At 44.1% G+C, this 20,744-nt stretch overlaps 1 long non-coding RNA gene across 1 annotated transcript in view; it reads left to right on the top strand.

Annotated features, from left to right (window-relative positions):
* Window positions 1-16,941: 16,941 nt before the first annotated feature.
* The window catches only part of LOC140627580 (uncharacterized), a 127,704-nt gene continuing 123,901 nt past the window's right edge, over window positions 16,942-20,744 (top strand). The window contains exon 1 of the long non-coding RNA XR_012026253.1: window positions 16,942-17,048. This is a non-coding gene — a long non-coding RNA (uncharacterized lncRNA). The remainder of the gene's footprint in view (window positions 17,049-20,744) is intronic.

Here is a 20,744-nt window from a genome sequence, read left to right as displayed (position 1 = left end):
TGCTGGTGCAAATAAGTTTTCAACTGAGAAAAAAAATAAAAAATAAAAAAAAATAAAAGTTTTCAACTGAGGTTGTGAACTGAATTTAAAGCAGCACAAAGTACTTTATTAACAACTTTTAACTATATTATTACCATTTGGGTTATAGGGATATAATGTTTCTTTCCAAGTAATCTTTTGCAAAGGACTTACTATCCTCGATCATCTAATAATTTGTAGATTTGCATGAGATGGTGTCCTTACATAGATCTGCCTCATTCAATTGCTTACGCTCACCCACTAGGATCCCCGATTGTTGTTTGTATTTCCTGAGTGAGCACTGGGTGCTGCTGCTGCTGGTGTGTGTGTGTGTGTGTGTGTGTGTGTGTGTGTGTGTGTAAAGGCAGTGGCCGGCATGGCAGGGCAGTAAGCAAAAGCCAGTTGAGACAGCTCAGGGATTCTCAGGCCTCAACTGTAGGTTTTAGGATAGAAAGCATTATCTAATTGTGGTTTTGATTTGTATTTCCCTGATGGCAAGTGATGTGGAGCATTTTCTCATGTGCGTGTTGGCCATGTCTATGTCTTCTTTGGTGAGATTTCTGTTCATGTCTTTTGCCCATTTCATGATTGGATTGTTTGTTTCTTTGCTGTTGAGTTTAATAAGTTCTTTATAGATCTTGGATACTAGCCCTTTATCTGATAGGTCATTTGCAAATATCTTCTCCCATTCTGTAGGTTGTCTTTGAGTTTTGTTGACTATTTCTTTTGCTGTGCAGAAGCTTTTTATCTTGATGAAGTCCCAATAATTCATTTTTGCTCTTGTTTCCCTCGCCTTCATAGATGTATCTTGCAAGATATTGCTGTGGCCAAGTTCAAAAAAGGTGTTGCCTGTGTTCTCCTCTAGGATTTTGATGGATTCTTGTCTCACATTTAGATCTTTCATCCATTTTGAGTTTATCTTTGTGTATGTGAGAATGGCAAAAATTAACAAGACAGGAAACAACAAATGTTGGAGAGGATGTGGAGAAAGGGGCACCCTCTTGCCCTGTTGGTGGGAATGTGAACTGGTACAGCCACTCTGGAAAACTGTGTGGAGATTCCTCAGAGAGTTAAAAATAGAGCTAACCTACATACGACCCAGCAATTACACTGCTGGGGATTTAGCCCAAAGATACAGATGCAGTGAAACGCCGGGACACCTGCACCCCGATGTTTATAGCAGCAATGTCCACAATAGCCAAACTGTGGAAGGAGCCTTGGTGTCCTTAGAAGGATGAATGGATGAAGACGATGTGGTCTATATATACATTGAATATTCCTCAGCCATTAGAAACGACAAATACCCACCATTTGCTTCAACGTGGATGGAACTGGAGGGTATTATGCTGAGTGAAGTAAGTCAATCAGAGAAGGACAATCATTGTATAGTTTCATTCATATGGGGAATATAAGAAATTGTGAAAGGGATTATAAGGGAAAGGAGGGGAACTGAGTGGGAGAAATTAGAGAGGGAGACAAATCGTGAGAGTCCCCTACTCTGGGAAATGGGCAAAGGGTTGTGGAAGGAGAGGTGGGTGGGGAGATGGGGTGGCGGGGTGACAGGCACTGAGGAGGGCACTTGACAGGATGAGCACTGGGTGGTACACTATATGTTGGCAAATCGAACTTCAATAAAAACAAAAACAAAATGAAAAAAAAAAGTCTTATCTAGCCATCTAGCGCAGCAGTGGAGACATCTATGTGGAGACATCAAGATACATCTATGAAGGCAAAGGAAACAAAAGCATCAGGAATATATAGCATTCTTCCCGCTGGCTCAACTCACCAGAAACTATGTGCTCATCTGGCCTCTCCCCTAGCCAAGATGTAGAGTCAGGGCTCCTGGGCACTAATCCAGAGTCACCAGCACAAGCCGGGGTGGGGGGGGGTGCTGCGGGGAGGGAGACCAGTGACAAATCTCTGCTAGCATCATATCCTGGCACGCAGTAGTTTGATTTTCAAAGCTTTTGCAAAGAGATTTAAAAAGAGAGAAAGTCCCAGCTTCTGGCACAGAAGGAGATGGGCCCACCATCCTGCGTGGGGGTGGATGCCGCAGGGAGCCACCCCAGCAGGTCCAGCTTCTCCATGGGACTGGGTCCTTGCGGAAGCCATGTGTGAAGCAAGCTTCGTGTCAGCCCTCAGACACGAAACACTGCGCTTTGCATTAGGTGGGATAGCAAGAGCATGTGAGCTGGGACTCCCTGTCACCCAGGTCGGAATGGGATGTTTCCAGGGATTCCACTGTTTGTCACTCCTCAGGATGTGCGTGATGGAGGGAGACGCTGCACAGGAGCCTCAGACACCCTTGTACATGGAGTGGGCTTTAGCAGATTACAGCGAAAGCCATCCATCCTTGTCAACAGCTTGTAGAAAGAAGGGCGAAAGGGAGACAGCGCTGTGAGATTGTCACCAGCTTTGCTTCTCCGCCCGCTGCCTTTTGTGAGCCTCACACGCATTACAGCAGAGTTACAGACGCACTTCGTGTGCTTAGAACGGCTGCCTGCCAGGGAAGTGTTGGTGAAAATTAAAAAAAAAAAAAAAGTTTTTTTTAAAAAAAGCCAAGCACAATGGAGGTTGTTCTCAGGGCTTCTGCAGTCAAGCAAATCCGTTTATAAAGAGTGATTGGTTTTGGAGGTTATGTGAGACACTGTCGTTCAAGACGTTTCCAGACACAAACTGAATGATAGCTTAACAATTCAAATACACATGAATCTTGTCCCCCCTACAGATTTCAGCGTTATGATACTAAAGACGTCAATACTTGTGTTTGGCGAGAGATACTCTGTCTACAGTACTAATGATTTATGGCAACTCTATAATCCCACCAAACCTGGCCACTGTCTTCTGTATTCCTTAGGGAGCTGGGCCCCCCCACATAGGATGACAAAGAGCAGAAATTCTATTAATTTGTCCAACGGTCCTTGTAGCTCTCCACGACATGACTCCAAATTACATTTATCCCTTGGATCAGCTGAGATGAACTCCTTTTACCTTATCAAAGCCTACTTACGCTGTCAAAGTCTAATTTTCAAAAAGTTAAAAACCCGACTCATATGCATATGGTATGAATACATGTTGAAGATATATTAACCCCTTAACGAGAGAACTGGTAACATGATAAAAGCTGGTTGAAAGAACATTTTTGAGGGCCTGAGTATTTCTAGGCATTTAAAGAGATATTAAAATAAATTGCTATCAGATATAAAATGGATTTATAACCTCCAGGACAGAGAAAAGCCATAACCTTCGGATTTCCTTTTCAACTGGATAGAAATTATTTGCATCGTTCCTGGAAAAGATCTATATCAAGTTAACATATAACTTCACAGGATGTGAACCAGTAATTAAGAGTAAATAGCAAAGTCAAACAAAGGCACATTCCTATAGATAAGTAAACAGTCCTTGGGAAACTTGTTCCAATATGGCACTGAAAGGATTTTATTACCAAGGTTTAGATATTTTTTTCTTTAATGACTTGTGTTACATTGATAAGATGAATCTAGATTTCACTTTGTCCTGCTCCCTTCCCAACCCTGCCCCAATTTGACTTAAGGCCTTCGGGTCCCGCAAAAATATCCACTTCCCTCTGCCAATAGGAATTTCAGGAACTTACCAGGAGGAGAAGAGATCATCTTTTTGACCAAATATAGATCTACTCTGCTGGGCACCTTGGCTGCTACTTCTGTCTCCCTGGCCATCACAGTATCGGTTGTTGCTGCTCAGTTAATGATGGGGCACCTGCAGCCTCTTACAGGTACCCCGGAACCTTTGGCACTATTGTTGAGTGCCTGGTAGTTTCTCCTGGGGGAGAATCTGCACTGTGCTGATATATGTTTAACAACTGGCTTTCAGAAAAATTGAAAAAAAAAGAAAGAAAGAAAGCCCCGAGTTGTAACATTTGGCAAGTTTCACGGTATAAATGCTTCCACCATGGCCAATTTCAAGCTGCCAACATGATGTCAACCAGCTAAGCCTACACAAGCCAGCTCTAGAGGCAGGAGGGATGCTGCTCACCATCGAGATAAAAACTGCTCGAGAATCCCACAGCTGTGTTCCTGCAGCCATTCCCAGGGTTTTAAGAAAGTGACTCTCAGCCTTTTTTCCGTGTTTGTCTGGATGACCCAGTGGGAAAGCCTAAACCATGTAGGGAAGAGGCAGTTTCTGTGAGACACAGAGCGATCTGATGACTGGCTTTGCCCAGCTTGGCCAGCGCTGGGTTTACCGCTGATCTTGAGAATTGGAAAGCCACAAGGGGAAAAAACAAAAAACAAAAAACAAAAAACAAAAACAAAAACAAAAACAAAAAAAAACCTCAGAGCTGTTTTACTAAAATCCTGGGACACACTCAGCCTCAGGATCACTACCGTGAGACCGGCGAGTAGTTGGAACTTGTTTGAAACTGCTATAAACTAGAGGTGTTTAAATGTGTACAAGCCAAATATAAATGTACTCAGGGTTCTGTCTTAAATCTAAGTAATCTGCTCCACCATTCATGCCCTGCTATTATATCGGATATCCAAGCTCTTGCCAGTGCTGAAAGACAGAATAACCAATAGAGTTATGCTCCATTGTTGTGGCTAAAATTGACCAGCCTAAGGAATGCTTGTCAACCTCATCTCCCTTGAGGAATTGTTCATTCAGGATCCTGCTTCACCTCCTCACCTGGAGCATTTTGTTTTCTTGCACCTCCTTCTGGACCTTTAGGTACTTCTTGAGAGCTCTGATCAGAGCTGCACACCATGTCCCAGCTGGGGACACATTCCATTTGGTACAAAGAGAGGAATAATTTCTCTTTTAGTTTATATACTCCTCCAGAGGTGCTACAGCATCCTTGCTAGTTTCTCTCGTTTGCAGAAGCATGCCAACTCGGCATCTTCAGGAATCAACCAGGTGTCTACATGTTTTGAGAAATGTGTTTGTTACACCTTCCCCCCACCCCGTGGACAGGGACCTAACTATGGCTCTCCCTAGCCTTATCAGGTCATTTGTCCAAAATAAAGATGCCCCTTCCTCTAAGTGGAAGTAGCTCTGTGCTGAGGCCCAAGACTTGTTGGGAAGAACACGAGCTGAATTTCAGCATTCATTCTTGGGGTGTCCGACTGCATTCATTTTCCTACCTGGAGCAATGCCGCACATCCATCCTTGTCCACTGCCCCTAAACCAGACCTTTAGCCTCTACGAGAGTCCCTTCAAAGCAGAACTTTTTTTTAGATCCCCTTCTGAAGGACAGATGCTATAAAGATAGTTCATTTTTTAGAACCTGAGACATTAAGCAAGCTGAGCATTATTAGCTCCATGAGGCTGAGATGCCCACTCCCTGCCCTAGCCCAGACCTCTGTACCTGGCAAGTGGTCCTCAAACTTTTTATTTTTTTTTTAATTTTTTTTAATTTATTTTTTATTGGTGTTCAATTTACTAACATACAGAATAACCCCCAGTGCCCGTCACCCATTCACTCCCACCCCCCGCCCTCCTCCCCTTCCACCACCCCTAGTTCTCCTCAAACTTTTTAAATTTTTGCCTGCCTCTTAAAATAAAAACCATTTCAATAAAAGCAATGTGGCCCCTAGGACCTTTCGAGGTCGCCATGTAAAATTTTGTATCTTAAAACTTAAACCCTGCAAAGGATGTCATTTGTGGTATATTACACTTAATTGACATTTGGAAAGGAAACTCTTAGCATCTCTCTTTTGAATGTGTCTTAGTTTCTTTGGGCTGCTCTAACGAAACACCAGAGACTGAGTAGCTTATAAACAACAGAAATTTATTTCTCGGGGTCCTGGAGGCTGACAAGTCCAAGATCAAGGTGCTGGGAGATTAGATGTCTGGTAAGAGAGCCCACTTCCTGCTTCACAGACAACCACGACCACCGTTTTGCTATGTCCTCACAGGACTTAAGGCAGGAGGGAGCTCCCTGGGGTCTCCTTTATGAGGCCACTGATCCCATTCACAAGCATTCTGCCCTCAGGAGCTAATCACCTCCCAAAGGCTCCACCTCCAAACACCATCATGTTGGGGATTGGGTTTCAACATTCAGGGGTTGGGCTTGGGAGAACATTCAGTATTATCCAAAGGAGTCTAAATCTCATAGTGATTCGATACCCACCATCCTCCTTTAAAAAATACACAGATAAGCTCTTTAACAGAAATTTGACCTCTTCCCTTTATCTCCTTTGAGCCCCTCATTCCATCCTGCTTCCCTTGCAGGATTTTATTCCAATGTGATATATTTTTGCTTTTGAAAGAATTTTATTAACCACTGTATTATAGTCTCCCACCATGGAATATATATAAATTAACATTATTATTATTATTTTTATTTCCTATGATTACAAGACTCTCGGTGTTTACAAACATCTTCTGGAATGAGTCATTGTTATAAAAATTAGTTGTTCCCAACTGATTAAAATAACATAAATATACTACAAATTTTGATAATCATTAAACATAAAATGTAAATTTTTATCAAAAATACATTTCCTAATACAGCAAATGGGGATCTTCACAATAATATTTCATATATTTATGGGTGAGTTTCTTTTATTGCCAAAATGAAATAGGGCTTAGTAGGAGTTTATTCTTATTTTTTCTAAAATAGTGTCAGCCATAAATAAGATGAAAGGAAGGGGTTTGTTACAGTAATTTTACTCAGTTGTTTGAACTCCTTCCAAGTTAGATACCGAAAAATCACATGGAAATCTATTTTCAAAAATAATCTTAACTGATCTATCAGCTGAGAACTCAATAATCTGATAATAGCTGGAACCACTTGACTTGCAAAGGTTTGGTGACCAAATCTTAAGAATCCTCTTTTTTTTTTTAATGCCAACACCAGTTATATTGAATTGTACCTTTGGCATTTTGGTGCACAATGCACCAGAGTCCTACTCAGGAAGGGAGAGGTACCCCTTCCTTCTATAAAGCAAGAGATTGACCACTGTGAAAATGAAGTCAAGAGCAGACATAACTTCCATCACAAGCCTGTTCCTGGGAAGATCACACTTGGAAAAATCGAGATCTGACATGGTGTCCATATCATGAAAAGTTCCCATGTGCTCCCAAGGTATGTACCAGTTTGAAGACCCTTGTACCTGCTACCTATAGTTGCCAGATTTAGCAAACGAAGGTACAGGACCCCCAGTTACATTTGCTTTCATATAAAGAACAAATACTTAAGTAGTGTAACTTTGTCCCATAGACTAACTATGACATTGCCATATTCAGGGCAGACATACACTTCCAAGTATTCATTGTTTATCTAAATTCAGAGTTAAGGGCAGTCTCCTATTTTCTTTGGTAACCTTAGTTACCATTCTAGTGCAAATTACTGTTACAGCTCTTGGGAGGTGATCCCTTGCTTGTAGACAATGAAACTTCTCAAAGGCAAGTTCGTCTTACTCTTCTTTGTACTTTTTGTTTCCTCCACATCTACCGAACTAGTAAATATCAACAAGTACTTGGTGAATGTTTGAATAAAGGAGTAGTTGGTATAAAATAGGTGGTCCGTACTTTATTGAATGGAAAAGGACAGAACTGGTTTCGGCCTTGAATGATGGGTTTCTGGATTACCCTTTCAATAACATTTGGTGCCTTCCACATGAATAACTAATGGTTCCTGACCTTGCAACTTACCCAGCCTCCTGCTTCTACATCTTTGATTGACTAATTCTCATGCCCAGATACTCATTTCTTTAATCTTACATACTTAGCTAGGCATATCATCATTCTGCTCAGTTTTCATGCCCCTACATATGGAAGAACCTTCCAATGGCTTCCCAACCCACTCTGAATAAAATCCATATGCCTTATGATGATTTATGAGGCTATAAATGATTTAGCCCCCTCTGTCTCTCTGATCTGATCTCCTACTACTCTCCCGATCCTTAGATCTCTTCTAACCACACTGATTCTTACCTCAGGGTTTCGCATTTGTAGTTCTTTCTGCCTGCAGTGTTTTCCACAAGGTCTGTACATGTTTTATTTACTTATCTCATTCAGGTCTTTACACAACTGCTGCTTCCTCTGGGAAACCTTTGGTGACCACCCTGACTGCAATAGTTCTCCTCCTCCATGCACCTTGAAGGCTGCCTTGGCTCTTCTGATTGTGACCAGACACTGGGGCTTTCTACTACAGATACTGGAGGAAAAAAAAGCCCTCAAATGCTTCCATGCCTGAGCTTGCCAGCCCAAACAGCAGGAGACTCATGGGCAAGGGTTCTCCCTCACTTCCATCTTTCAAACCTCATATGAGTGCATTGGACTAGTAACCTTAATCGTAGCCAAAAATCTTAGTTGCGAGGGAGTCTAGAAAATGTAGTTTTTAGCTTTCCAGTTGCTGATCTCAGCAAGATACAAAAGAGAGAGAGTGGAATGAATGTCATAGCCATCACATCTACCACAACTAGGTAGCCATTACATACAACGTTTGGAAGAATATATGTGAAAACATTTGGAAAAGAGTAAGAAAACATACTATTTTTTTTAAATCAATATGGTGTCTATGTATAAAGAAACTGGAAGGATACATACCAAAGTAATGGTATTTCTGAGTAGTGGCTATAATATGTTGATGTAATAAATTCTTGAATAGGATGGAGGTGGAGATGGGGTTCAAACATGTGATGAGATCAGGCTGAGGACAGAGGGCCATCTTCTAAGATAAGGCCAAATGTACAAAGACATGTTGTAGATGGGGAAGGAAACATTGAGGTGGTTCTTAATTGTTGGCTCATTTTTGCTGTGAAGTAGAGGCAAGGTCATTACTGGGAGTGAAGGTGTTACAGAATTTTTGTCCCTTTAGTGCCCTCAGTTCTTGGTCACACTGCTTTGAAGATTTGAAGAGGTGGACCACACGAAGAGTGGTGGGCAGCAAAGCAAAGTTTATTGAGCAAAAGTATAAAGCTCTCAGAGAGGGAGGGGGGCCCGAAAGGGTTGCCCGTGGAGTTTTTACCTTTAAGGGTTTTTTATGAGCTCTTCTGTGGAACTATCTTAAGAAATTGGGGGTAGGGGAGCTGCTGAGTCGTGCCAATCAGGGCTTTGGTCAATATCTGTCTACCTGATTAAGTTAACATCCACACGCTAATGGTCTTTTTTTTTAAGATTTTATTTATTTATTTGATAGAGAAAGACACAGAGCACAAGAGCGGGGAGGGGGTGGAGAGGCAGAGGGAAAGAAAGAAGCAGACCCCGCTGAGCATGGAGCCCAATTCGGGGCTCCATCCCAGGACCCTGATATCATGACCTGAGCTGAAGGTAGACGCTTAACCAACTGAGCCACCCAGGTGCCCCTGGTCTTTTGTTTTTGTTGACATCTGGGGGCTTAGGTCTTAGCTATCCCTTGCCTGTGATATTGACAAATGCTTTGTGGTTAATTGCCTTATTTTAGGTCGTTTTGCTGAAGTCATTTCTGCAAAGGCTGCAAAGCAGAATGTCAATGTGGTCCTGTCTAAGCAGCAAAATGGGACGTCAGTGCTTTTTTATCTTAGCTGTCCTGACTCCATATTTTCTTGTTGGACACCCCGGCCCTGATGACCTATCTGCCCAACTAACTCCTAACAAAGGGAGAAGCTGTGAAGTTGGCGATGCTGGATTAATGGTGAAAGTTCCGGGGATCCCTGGGTGGCGCAGCGGTTTGGTGCCTGCCTTTGGCCCAGGGCGCGATCCTGGAGACCCGGGATCGAATCCCATGTCGGGCTCCCGGTGCATGGAGCCTGCTTCTCTCTCTGTCTGTGTCTCTGCCTCATTCTCTCTCTCTCTCTGTGACTATCACAAATAAATAAAAATTAAAAAAAAAAAAAGAAAGTTCCAGACTACAGATACGAGGAATGGCAGAGACAGCTGGTCGAGCTCAGACACAGTTGTTTCTAGTGGGTGATGAGGGCCCAGCTGATGTAAGAAACTGGTTTGTGCTGTGGAGGTCATTTCTCTAGTAGGATTCAACAGCCCCACAGGCTGGTTTGGGATGTTGCATTTTCAGCCTACCTGACATTTCTTGAGTAAGGTAAAGCTTCCTTTCAATAGTCATCGACTTTGACCACATCAGACTTGACTAAACATCAATAAAGTTGTTTTTTTTTTTAAATTAGGGAAGCAGATATACTGGAAGCAATAAGAGTTTGGGTTCTCAAGTATGACTGCCTTAATTCCAAATCCAGGCTGCCTCACTTATGGGAGTCGTGTGCTTTCTCTATGCCTCAGCTTCCTCATCTCTATAGTAGAAGGCAATAATTGTATGCATTTCACAGAGTTGCTGTGAAATTTCAATGAAATCATACAAACTGTTAAGAACCATATCTGCCACATAGTAAGCCCTTAATATATCTTGTTAACCACTGCTATTACTATTATCTGTTAATATGGAAAACAAGAAGTGTGATTTAATTTATTACCTATTTCCATTTGCCCACTAGCCCTGACTTCAGGCCTGCTTGTTACACCGACATGGTTGAGAATTAAGGCCCTTTAATTAATCAAATATTCTGATTAAGAGATCATGGACATATATTGATTAGCAATTTCCAAAGCAGCGCTGCACAATAAAATATGCAAAACATGAATTTTTTTCATTGTGTGTAATCTGTATTACAAGGGTCTAAGTACCTGTTATACACTGGCTTCCCCAGGAAGCAGATTATGCGATGGAAATTAACATTCGGGAAGTTCATGAGGGAGAGCCCTTGGGATTAACAAAAGAAGGGGAAGGAAGCAGGAATGAACAGGGGAGGGAGTCGATCAGTAATGCAGCTTTAGTGAAACAGCCCATCTCCTGGGGGAGCTGTGAGCCTTGGATGGCCTTTCAGCATTGTCTTGAATTGAAGTGAGGGGATCCAGCCTTTGTATTCTGTGCATTTACCAAATAGCTGATGCAGGTTACCCCTGGAAGGAAGCAGACCATGGGCGAGGTAGTTTACTTTAGCACAAGCAATCCTCGGAGAAGGATGACAGTGGAGGGCCACCGTCCAACAGCACCACCAACGGCCAGGGGAATAGCCTTTCCTTCCTTTGGCAGGCAGATCTGGAACCCCCTGATCAGCAGCCACATCAGAGACTCCACCACCTGAGCACCATCAATTGAATGTGTCAGTTACCGAAATATGGAAGATGTACTGTTTCATTAAAAGAGAACTTTGGTCAGTAAAAGGTCAGGTGAAAGAGATCCCATGGTGCTTTGACTTTCCAGGGAAACAGAATTCAAGTGGTCTAGGTATTGCCTGTGAAGTGATGTCATCCTTCTGCCGTGGAGGAGCTGGGAGGGAGAGAGGAGTTCTCTCTCTCTCTTTTTTCCTGTAAACCATCTCTCCCAGTCTTGCTTGGTCTGTCTCTTCTGTTCGGTGTTTTTTAATACTACACTTCCTTGTAACAGAAGAGCATGCAAGCCAGAGCCACAGGGGATTTGACCTTCTTGGGTTGTTTCTACAGATGCTGAGGATTAGCTGAAACAGGCACTCTTGAGAGGAAGGATTATGTGGAGGACATGGTACTTTGCCGGAGGAGGGAGGTCAGTGTTCCGGCAGAGATGATAGTCGCAGCAGCTGGTGTCGTATGGCAATGGTGGCCTGGGGACGGTGGGGTGAACACTGGGCACTGGGCCTCTGTTTGGGAATAATGAAGGAGTGGCCATATTTGTAGCAAAACTATAGTATTTCGCTGTGCCCACCACGTCCCCTGGGGGCTGGGAATTAAGTGTGGAGCTGGCCCTAGCTTACACCTTCCTCCACCTTCATATTAACTTGTTCTATCTGGGGCTTAAATTTTTCTAGGCTATTGAAAAGCATTTCTCTTGCCAGGGCAGCTTGTTAGTAAGGGCCCGAGGAGGAAGGCAAGACACAGTTATTGCTTCTACCACTATTTCAGTCCTGATGGTGGTGTAGGTGATTACTCCTGGAAAACATTTACTGTAAAGCAGAACGGAGAAAATCTCAGCAATCTTACCTGTAATGAACAGAAAATGATGGCCGTAAATAATGGTGCTCAAATGAAGGGTTCTAGCGTTGTTCCTCCCACTCCCCTCCCGCCCCCGCACCATAGCCCCATTAGGCATTTCTTACTTTCTTCTTTTGTACATTAGTATTGAGAATGGAGAACTGACTGGTAAAATGCATTCCCTTTTCACAGAGGGAAAAAATACTGGTTATGATGGAGTGGAGGATGTGGTAACACAGGGCGCCAAGTCTAGCTAGACAACAGGGATATGTTGAGTGTTGAGTGGCTAGGCAGCACCGGGCACAATGAGGATGCACAGGAAAGCAAGGGGGCTTGCAGTTTACATGCTCTCCCTGTAACCTTGACTTTGCTACTCCAGTGCACACAGGTCCCGCTTACCATTGTTGGCCTGTGTGCTTGGTCACCTGAGATCTTTCTCTGGCTGTCACAGCCTACTAGGCTGCATACAGGGCATTCCAGAAGTACTGGGAATGAATGGTCCTATGAGCAGCCCTCAGTCATGATTGACGGGAGTGGGTGTGTGAACAGCCTGCTTCCATCTCCCCCTACGCTAGCTTCTGTAGGTCCCCACTGCATGAAGCTTAGTGTGGGTTGCTTGATAATGGACCTTTTTATTGGCTGCCTTGTTTTTCTCTGGCTCACTTCCCCACTCCTGTGTGGGTGTTTCTAGGGATCACTTCCTAAAGCAACCACTTGTACTCTGGCCCTTATCTCAAGGTCTTCTGGGGGAACCTGCACTAAGACCCGGTCTGTTGGTGGGGAAAGCAGACAGACTGACCAGCACGAAGAGTACTACAAGAAGTCCAACTGGCTTCAAGTTACGATCCTTTGGCTTAATTTTCTGTGTGACATTCAGATTCCTCTGTCACGAAGAAGAGCAAGAGGTAAAGAAGCACTTATTCTGCTCTTCATGGTACAAGGAAGAGGTTTCACTGCTTTCTTGAAGAAAGGGGAATACGATTAGGAATCCAGCCATGAGCATGATGCTTCTGCCCTGCACGTTAAGAAGGCTGGGGATGCTGCAGGTGTGCATTGCCGAGTCTGGTGGTGGTGGGGGGGGGGGGGGGACTACAGGACTCTGTTGGGCGGCAAGGAGAGGTGAAATGCAGGTCATAGTTTCAAGGCCTTTGTGGTAGGTTCAGTAACCTGAAGCACACGCCTGATAAGTTGATATGTCATGCTCTTTGTTAGCCTTTAAAATGAAAAGCAAAAGGATCCAAAGTAATAGGATCGGGGCTAAGGAAAAAAAAAGAATCCTGGGGATACCCCGGGGGGCTCAGCGGTTTAGCACCTATCTTCGGCCCAGGGCGTGATCCTGGAGTCCTGGGATCGAGTCCCCACATCGGGCTCCCTGCAGCAAGCCTGCTTCTCCCTCTGCCTATGTCTCTGCCTCTCTCTCTGTCTCTCTCATGAATAAACAAATAAAATATTAAAAATAAAAGAATCCTTTTCTGGGCAGTTACTGACCATTACAAAGGGGCTTCCTTGTGTTAATAGTGACAAGCCACCAGTCTCCAAATTATTTATTGCAGTCTAACAGCTGCAAGTCTATGAGTATGGATGTATTTCGTAAAACCTCTTAAGCCTTCTTTCAAATACTGATTTTATTAGCATCAGTGATCATGTCTGTTGAGTTGTTCAGCACAGAGTGAGCTACACTGTGTTTAGCCAAGGCTCAGAAAACGTGACTTAAGCAACGCGGAGGAGAAAGCCATTGTGTTTGGGGCAGCCTGGCTCACATCCCTGGCCCCTCGGTTAACCTGCGATTTCCCTAGTGTGGAAACGGGGCACTGCAGCGCAGAAGTGAGAAGTGGGATGTGAACCCCCTTGGGCATCCCTGCTCAACCTCGCCACCCTCTTTGGCCGGGAGCAGCTCCTTCCCGGGGGAACCAGGAGAGAGGTGCTAGTAGCGTGGGGGGTAAACTGCGCTCGAATCTCGCTCTCCGGGCCCGCTGCAGGCCTGCGCAGCCTCCGAGGACCGGGGTCTCCTGTCCCCCCCCCCCCCGGCTGGGCCAGAGCGGAGTCCCAGGCTTCGACCCGGCAGGGAGAGGAGCCGGGAGGAAAAAGACGAGGCTCGAGCTCCTTCTTGAAGGCTGGCCAAGGCGCCGCAGACTGCCCGCGTCCTCCCCACCGAGAGGATCTCCGCAGGCACGTCCCCTCTGATCCAAATAGAGGGGCGCGCGGAGGCGCACAGCTCGGAGCCGGCACCCACAGCCCCTTAGTGTCACTTTCAAGAAGAACCTTTCCTCTTCTGAGAAGCAGTAGAAAGTGGTTACTGTTTGCTCGCAGGGAGGATAATGGAGATCTTGATGCGACAGAGCCACGGATCCGGCGTCATGGGGAGCCCTGGCAAACAGAGGCTGCCGATTTCACAGCAAATGATTTGATTTCTGAAATTGTTCCTTAAAGAGCCCATCTTTTTTTTTTTTTTTTTTTAATGAGGATTCCACCTGCTGTACAGGGAGGGAGGAGTGAAAGAAGGTCGCCAGGAATTGAAAGCCTGGTGAGGGAAATTCGAGATGGCGAAGTATTCTTAAGGAAGCGTAGCTAACGCTGGGCACAGAGGTTGGCGCTGGAAGGGGGCCAGCCTGAGCCACAGGAGCCCCCTGTCCTCCTCGCCGACTCCAGTGGGCACAGCGAGCGGAGGGGAAGCTGCAGACGAGGGCAGTTGAGGAGGGTAAAAAGTGAATAGAAGGGAGCCTATTAATTCAGAGTCTTGAGGAATCATTTGTGCTTTGACACGGCAGCTGTTAAGGGAACCACAGGGGAAAGAAAGGATAGATTCCCAAGTCTCCTTCGAGAAGAGTTACCGACAAACAGCACAGACCTTTCTCTGTTGCTTCTTCATTAAGCTTTATTTGTTCCCCGCATAATTCTCCCTGGGCCTTGCTCCTCCACCGAGATCTGATGCGTTAAGCTACGCTGGTGTGTCATCCAGGGTTGCATGCTCGCTGCGTTTCTCTGCTCAGGTAGTATGTTTGTATTTAAAAGGGGGTCTAGGGACACCTGGGTGGCTCAGCGGTTGAGCGCCTGCCTTTGGCCCAGGGTGTGGTCCTGGAGTCCTGGGATCGAGTCCCACCTCGGGCTCCCTGCATGGAGCCTGCTCCTCCCTCTGCCTGTATCTCTGCCTGTCTCTCTCTCTCTCTCTCTCTCTCTGGGTGTCTCATGAATGAATAAATAAATAAAATCTTTTTAAAAAATAAACGGGGATCTAGACTGGAAGAAATAATTTATCACGGGGGACTGGTAAACTCAATTAGGCCAAAGCCAAGTTTTCTCACCCCTTTCTTGCCACAGAGCCATTGGTTGTGAGCTCAAGAAATACCATCTCTCTGAATTTCTATTGAACTATTCATCACATTCCTTGAATGTGTGGAATGCAAAAAAGGAAATATCATTATAGAAAAATGTGAAGAAATAACAAAAGCAGGTTCCAAGACCGAATGGCAGAGAGCTTACCAACGCCCTCACCCCAATCAGCCCCATGTTTGGCTGCGGGCATCCTCGGAAGCTGCAGGTTTTACTATTGTGTGGGATCTGAATTGAACCGCATCAGAAAGCTCCACCTCCAAGGGACTCAGGCCGAGTTGGCCTCTTGCCAGAATTTTCCAGGCTACAATGGCTTGTCCTGGAGCCTCTCTATGCCTGTGGCTCTTTGACAGGTAACCACCCAACTCATAATTTACACCCTGGGGTACTAGCTGAGGTATAAACCCCACCAAATTCCAGTCTGTAATGCACAGATTTATTTCAATGCACTCTAAGGTAGACCAGCCCTGTCCAAACTTTCTGTGATGGTGGAAATGTTCTGTGTCTGTACCGACCAAAACATAGCCATTAGCCACATGTTATTGGAGCACTTGAAATGTGACTAGTTTGATCAGGGAAATGGATTTTACATTTAATCTAATTTTCATTAATTTACATTTTAACAGCCACATGTGGCCAGTGGCTGCCGTGTTAGACACAGGACAGAAGCAAACCTTGGAAAATGATAGCAATGCTTATCTTTAATGTCAGAGAGAAGCCTGGTACCATGGAGTCACCCATTTAAATGGCCTTTTTTTCTGGGTGGCCATGTCTGTCCCTGACTTTGAGTGGGTGTCATGCTACTGTGTCTTTGGGGAACATGTAAATTTGGTGTTAAGGGTAGAGTTCCCATGTCCTTTTCTACAGCCTCCAGATCAGACTAACGCATAGGGCTGTTTTCTCCTCCAGACAATAGGCATTGCCTCTTAAAGCTGGATCTGTTCTTTCAGTAAGAGTGAGAAGCTGGAGTCTTTCCAAGGCATAAAAGCTTTCCTTGAAGACAAGACATTTTGCCTAGGAATGACAGCATTAGTGGTTTGAATACGTTAAAGGCCAGATCACTCTATGCCCACTCCAGGCGGATCATATATATACATATTTTTAATTCCTTGCCCTTGGTCAGCCAACATAAGGGAATTGGGACTGAAATCCCACGTGAGCTTCCTTGGAATTTAAAGCCCACTTTGCTAAGACAGGATTAGGCAAGATAAAGGAAAAAGCAAGAAAATGAACACAAACACAATTAGACTAGACCAGCCCCCGAGTCAAGTCATGTGTAATTTCCAATACAAAAAGATTTAATTATGCCATCATGACCAAAATCACTTATTAAGTGCCCATTTATATGTGATGCTGGACCAGGAAGATATACAGAAAAAGTCAGCTTCAGTCTCAGCCCACTAGACAGACAATAATGAAACAGAAAGATACTCAGGATGGGAATTAAATACATTAATGAATATTTACATTCAGTGCAAATGTAGCCCCCACAGAGCAGGCTTGAAACTCCAAAGACCAAAGAACAAAGCTCTGGACTGTTCTCCCTTGGATGCAGAAAGTGGGGGAGGAGGAGAGAGAAGGCTGTATGGATCTCTTATTCTCTTTGCAGTGTGCATGAACAAGCTCTTTGTCCTTTGGGAAAGGTGTGGGGCGGGGGGGGCAGGGGGCGGGTTCAGGATTTTTGCAGCCTGGAAGCTGTTCTCTTCCTGCTCCAAACCAGAGAGACACAGTGAACCACCACCTCTCCCTGCAGCATGCACGGATATAGGTCACAGAAGGTGAGTGGATGAGAGAGAGAGAGAGAAAGAGAGAGAGACAGAGACAGAGATACAGAGAGAAAGAATGAGAACACCGGCAAGTGAGACAACAGAGGAACTCCTTTTGCTACACACCACCGGGAGTCCCTCTGGACTGAGGGTGAATCAGGGATTTTCTTGCCCAAGGTGGTGAAGGTGAGATGGGTAAACTAGACTTAAGGTCAGCCCTGGTAAGAAGCACAGAGCCAGGAATCCAGAAACCAGAAAGATGGGAAAATTAATATAAGGAGGAAAAAGAGGAGAAATTGGGGGCAATTTCTTAGAATAGTCCCAGTTGTTCAAAGCTTGTTTTTAGGCTGGCACATGCTGCGGTGGCTTGGCTAACTTTGAAAAGTTTGATGGGTCGGTGAGGTAATGACAACCAGTGGCTTTGTAGCTTATAGATGGGAAGTTCCAGCATTGCATGAACCTGTGCAATAGCCAATTGGAAACCTAGAGCTTTAGGATAATCCATATTCAAACCAAAGTGGCTTCCTTGAGAGATTAGGGAAAAAGTGTGAGGATTCTCTAAGTGCGATGACTCTGATACAAAGAAAGTGGCAGGAGAGGTGGAAAATGGGATGCAATGAATTGGCATTTTCAAACACCAAATGGCCTCTTGCACAGAAGAGCTAGCATATTAGTTGTAAGAATTCGGCTGGTCTGTTTGCAGTTCAGTCTCCACATCTGGTGTACAGTGAACCAGTGCCTTGCTCATATTATTACTGTTCTTAAATAGTTGATCTTATCCCTCATCTCACGTGATGCAAAACTCTTCTTTGAGCACGCTGCAGTAAAGTAAATCTCAGAGCATGCTCCAGCTACCTGTCATCCCAAATTCCTCTATCTGCCTGCCCTAAGCTTCTGCCTTATGGTAGAGAGATACTTCAGGCTGGTTATTATGATTACAGCTGTTATTTATTACTAACATTTATTGACTTCTTACTATGTATGGGGACTGTATGTGTATTTGTTTTTAAAGATTTATTTATTTATTTGAGAGAGTGTGTGTGCAAGTGTGTAGGGGGAGAAGCAGAGGAAGAGGGAGAGAGAGAATTTCAAACAGACTCCTTGCTGAGCACAGAGCTCTATGCAGGCTCAATCCCAGGATCCTGAGATCATGACCTGAGCCAAAACCCAGTCAGACACTCCATTGACTGGGTCACCCAGGTGCTCCCATGTATTCTTTCATTTAATTTTTACAGTAACTTCAGAAGGGCAGTACTATTATCTACACTTAAAAAAGATTTTTTTAAAATTGTTTATTTGAGAGAGAAAGAGACTGAGTGGGTAGGGAGAGGGGCAGAGGGAGAGGCAAACTCCCCACTGAGCAAGGAGCCCGACCTGGGGCTCGATCCCAGGACCTTGGGATCATGACCTGAGCTGAAGGCAGATGCTTAACTGACTGAGCCACCTAAGCATCTCTCTTATCCACATTTTACAGGTATGGAAACTGAGGCTTAGAGGGAGTAATGGGTTGAACAGTGTCCTCCCACCCCCAAATCCATGTGCATCCAGGACTTCATAATAGGACTTCATTTGGAAATGGGGTCTTTGCAGATGTAATTAGTTAAGATGAGGTCTTATAAGAGTAGGGTGGGCCCCTAATCCAATGATGGCTGTCACCGTAAGGAGAGAGCACATGGTGATACAGAGAGAGGAACCCATGTGAAGACAGTGACAAGGATTGGAGTAATCAAGTAACCACCACCAGAATCCAGGAAAGAGACATGGGACTGATTTCTTCCTTAGAGCTTCCAGAAGGAATCCATCCTGCAGATGCCTTGCTTTAGGACTTCTGGGCTCCTGAATTATGAGAGAAGACACTTCTGTCATTTTAAGTCACCTGGTTAGTAGTAATTTCTTATGGCAGCCCTGGAAAATTAATACAGAGGTGGTAAGTCACTTGTCTAAGATCACACTGTTAATAAAGATCACATTGTTCAGGCCATGGCTTGAAACAAGGTCAGTCTGATTCCAGAGCCACAACATTGAACACATATGCTCTTTTTTTTTTCTCTATAGTACATTAAAACCCTTCCACAACCCAGAAATTGTCCCTTTTATGTCATACTAAGAAAGCAGTAAGTATTCTCCATGGCCCTGAGAACCTGGGCTTTGCTCTTGACCATTTCATACCCACTTTGTGTGAGTTATACCAGGTCCTCTGGTTAAAAACATAGGTGTAAGTACAGATGTACGTGTAAATACAGATGGAGAGAGATATAACGAAAATTCAGTGTAGAGAAGGTTTTCTGTCCTAGTTGCCAGGTACATGGTATAGTGGTCTCCATAGGTGACCAAAGTTTGATAAAGTTTGTTAATTAATTAGAAAAGAAAGAATGTATATCTTCTCTTGAGGGCCTTGTAATCTCATTCCAAAGATAAAGTAAACTGCGAATCCCAAGTCTGTGCATCTAGTTAAATAAAGTGAGGAAAGCTTAGAAATTAATTTTTTTTAATATGCAGCAGTGAACAGCATGGGCTCTTGAATGGTCCTGGGTTCACTCTCATCTCCACCCCTTCTTAGCTGTGTGTCTTTAGGCAAGTTGATTTATCTCTCTGAACCTCCTTGTCCTTATTTTCAAAATGATGCTCATTATAGCCACTGCATAGGGTTTCATTAGTATTAAATGAGTTTGAGTAGAAAACACTTGGCCCAGTACCTGGCTCATACAAAGAGATCAGGCATGGTGGTTCTCAGAGTTGTAGATGTAAATAAACTATGGCAGATGCCTTACTAGGATTTTAATGAGATTTTATATATATAATATATATACACAGAGGACTATATGAAGAAAACCCAAAGGTTCATTGAAAATAACTGAATCCAACTTTAGTAGCAATTAAAAAAATATATATATATGAACGTATATTTTAATTGCTACTAAAGTTGGATTCAGTTATTTTCAATGAACCTTTGGGTTTTCTTCATATAGTCCTCTGTTAGCAAATCCCTCTAGGTCATATTACATATAGAAAGCTCCAGATCTACCCCAAAGATACAGATGCAATGAAACGCCGGGACACCTGCACCCTGATGTTTATAGCAGCAATGTCCACAATAGCCAAACTGTGGAAGGAGCCTCGGTGTCCATCGAAAGATGAATGGATAAAGGAGCTGTGGTCTATGTATACAATGGAATATTCCTCAGCCATTAGAAACGACAAATACCCACCATTTGCTTCGATGTGGATGGAACTGGAGGGTATTATGCTGAGTGAAATACGTCAATCGGAGAAGGACAAACATTATATGGTCTCATTCATTTGGGGAATATAAAAAATAGTGAAAGGGAATAAAGGGGAAAGGAGAAAAAATAAGTGGAAAATATCAGAAAGGGAGACAGAACATGGAAGACTCCTAACTCTGGGAAATGAACTAGGGGTGGTAGAAGGGGAGGAGGGCGGGGGGTGGGGGTCACTGGGTGGCGGGCACTGAGGTGGGCACTTGACGGGATGAGCACTGGGTGTTATTCTGTACGTTGGCAAATTAAACACCAATAAAAATTAAATTTATTAAAAAAAAAAGGAAAGCTCCAGAATGGCAATTGCTGCTAAGTTCTTGGTGTACTGAGTGGGTGGAGGAGGTAAGCAATCCCCAGGATCCTTCCTCTCCCAGGAAGCTGGTTGCCTTCATTAACTACCTGGACACCCATGGATGATGTCCCAAACCTT

The sequence above is a fragment of the Canis lupus genome, chromosome X (genome assembly GCF_048164855.1).
Source record: "Canis lupus baileyi chromosome X, mCanLup2.hap1, whole genome shotgun sequence".
NCBI lineage: Eukaryota > Metazoa > Chordata > Mammalia > Carnivora > Canidae > Canis > Canis lupus.
Note: the sequence above shows the minus strand (reverse complement) of the source record. Positions and strands in the feature narration are given on the sequence as shown.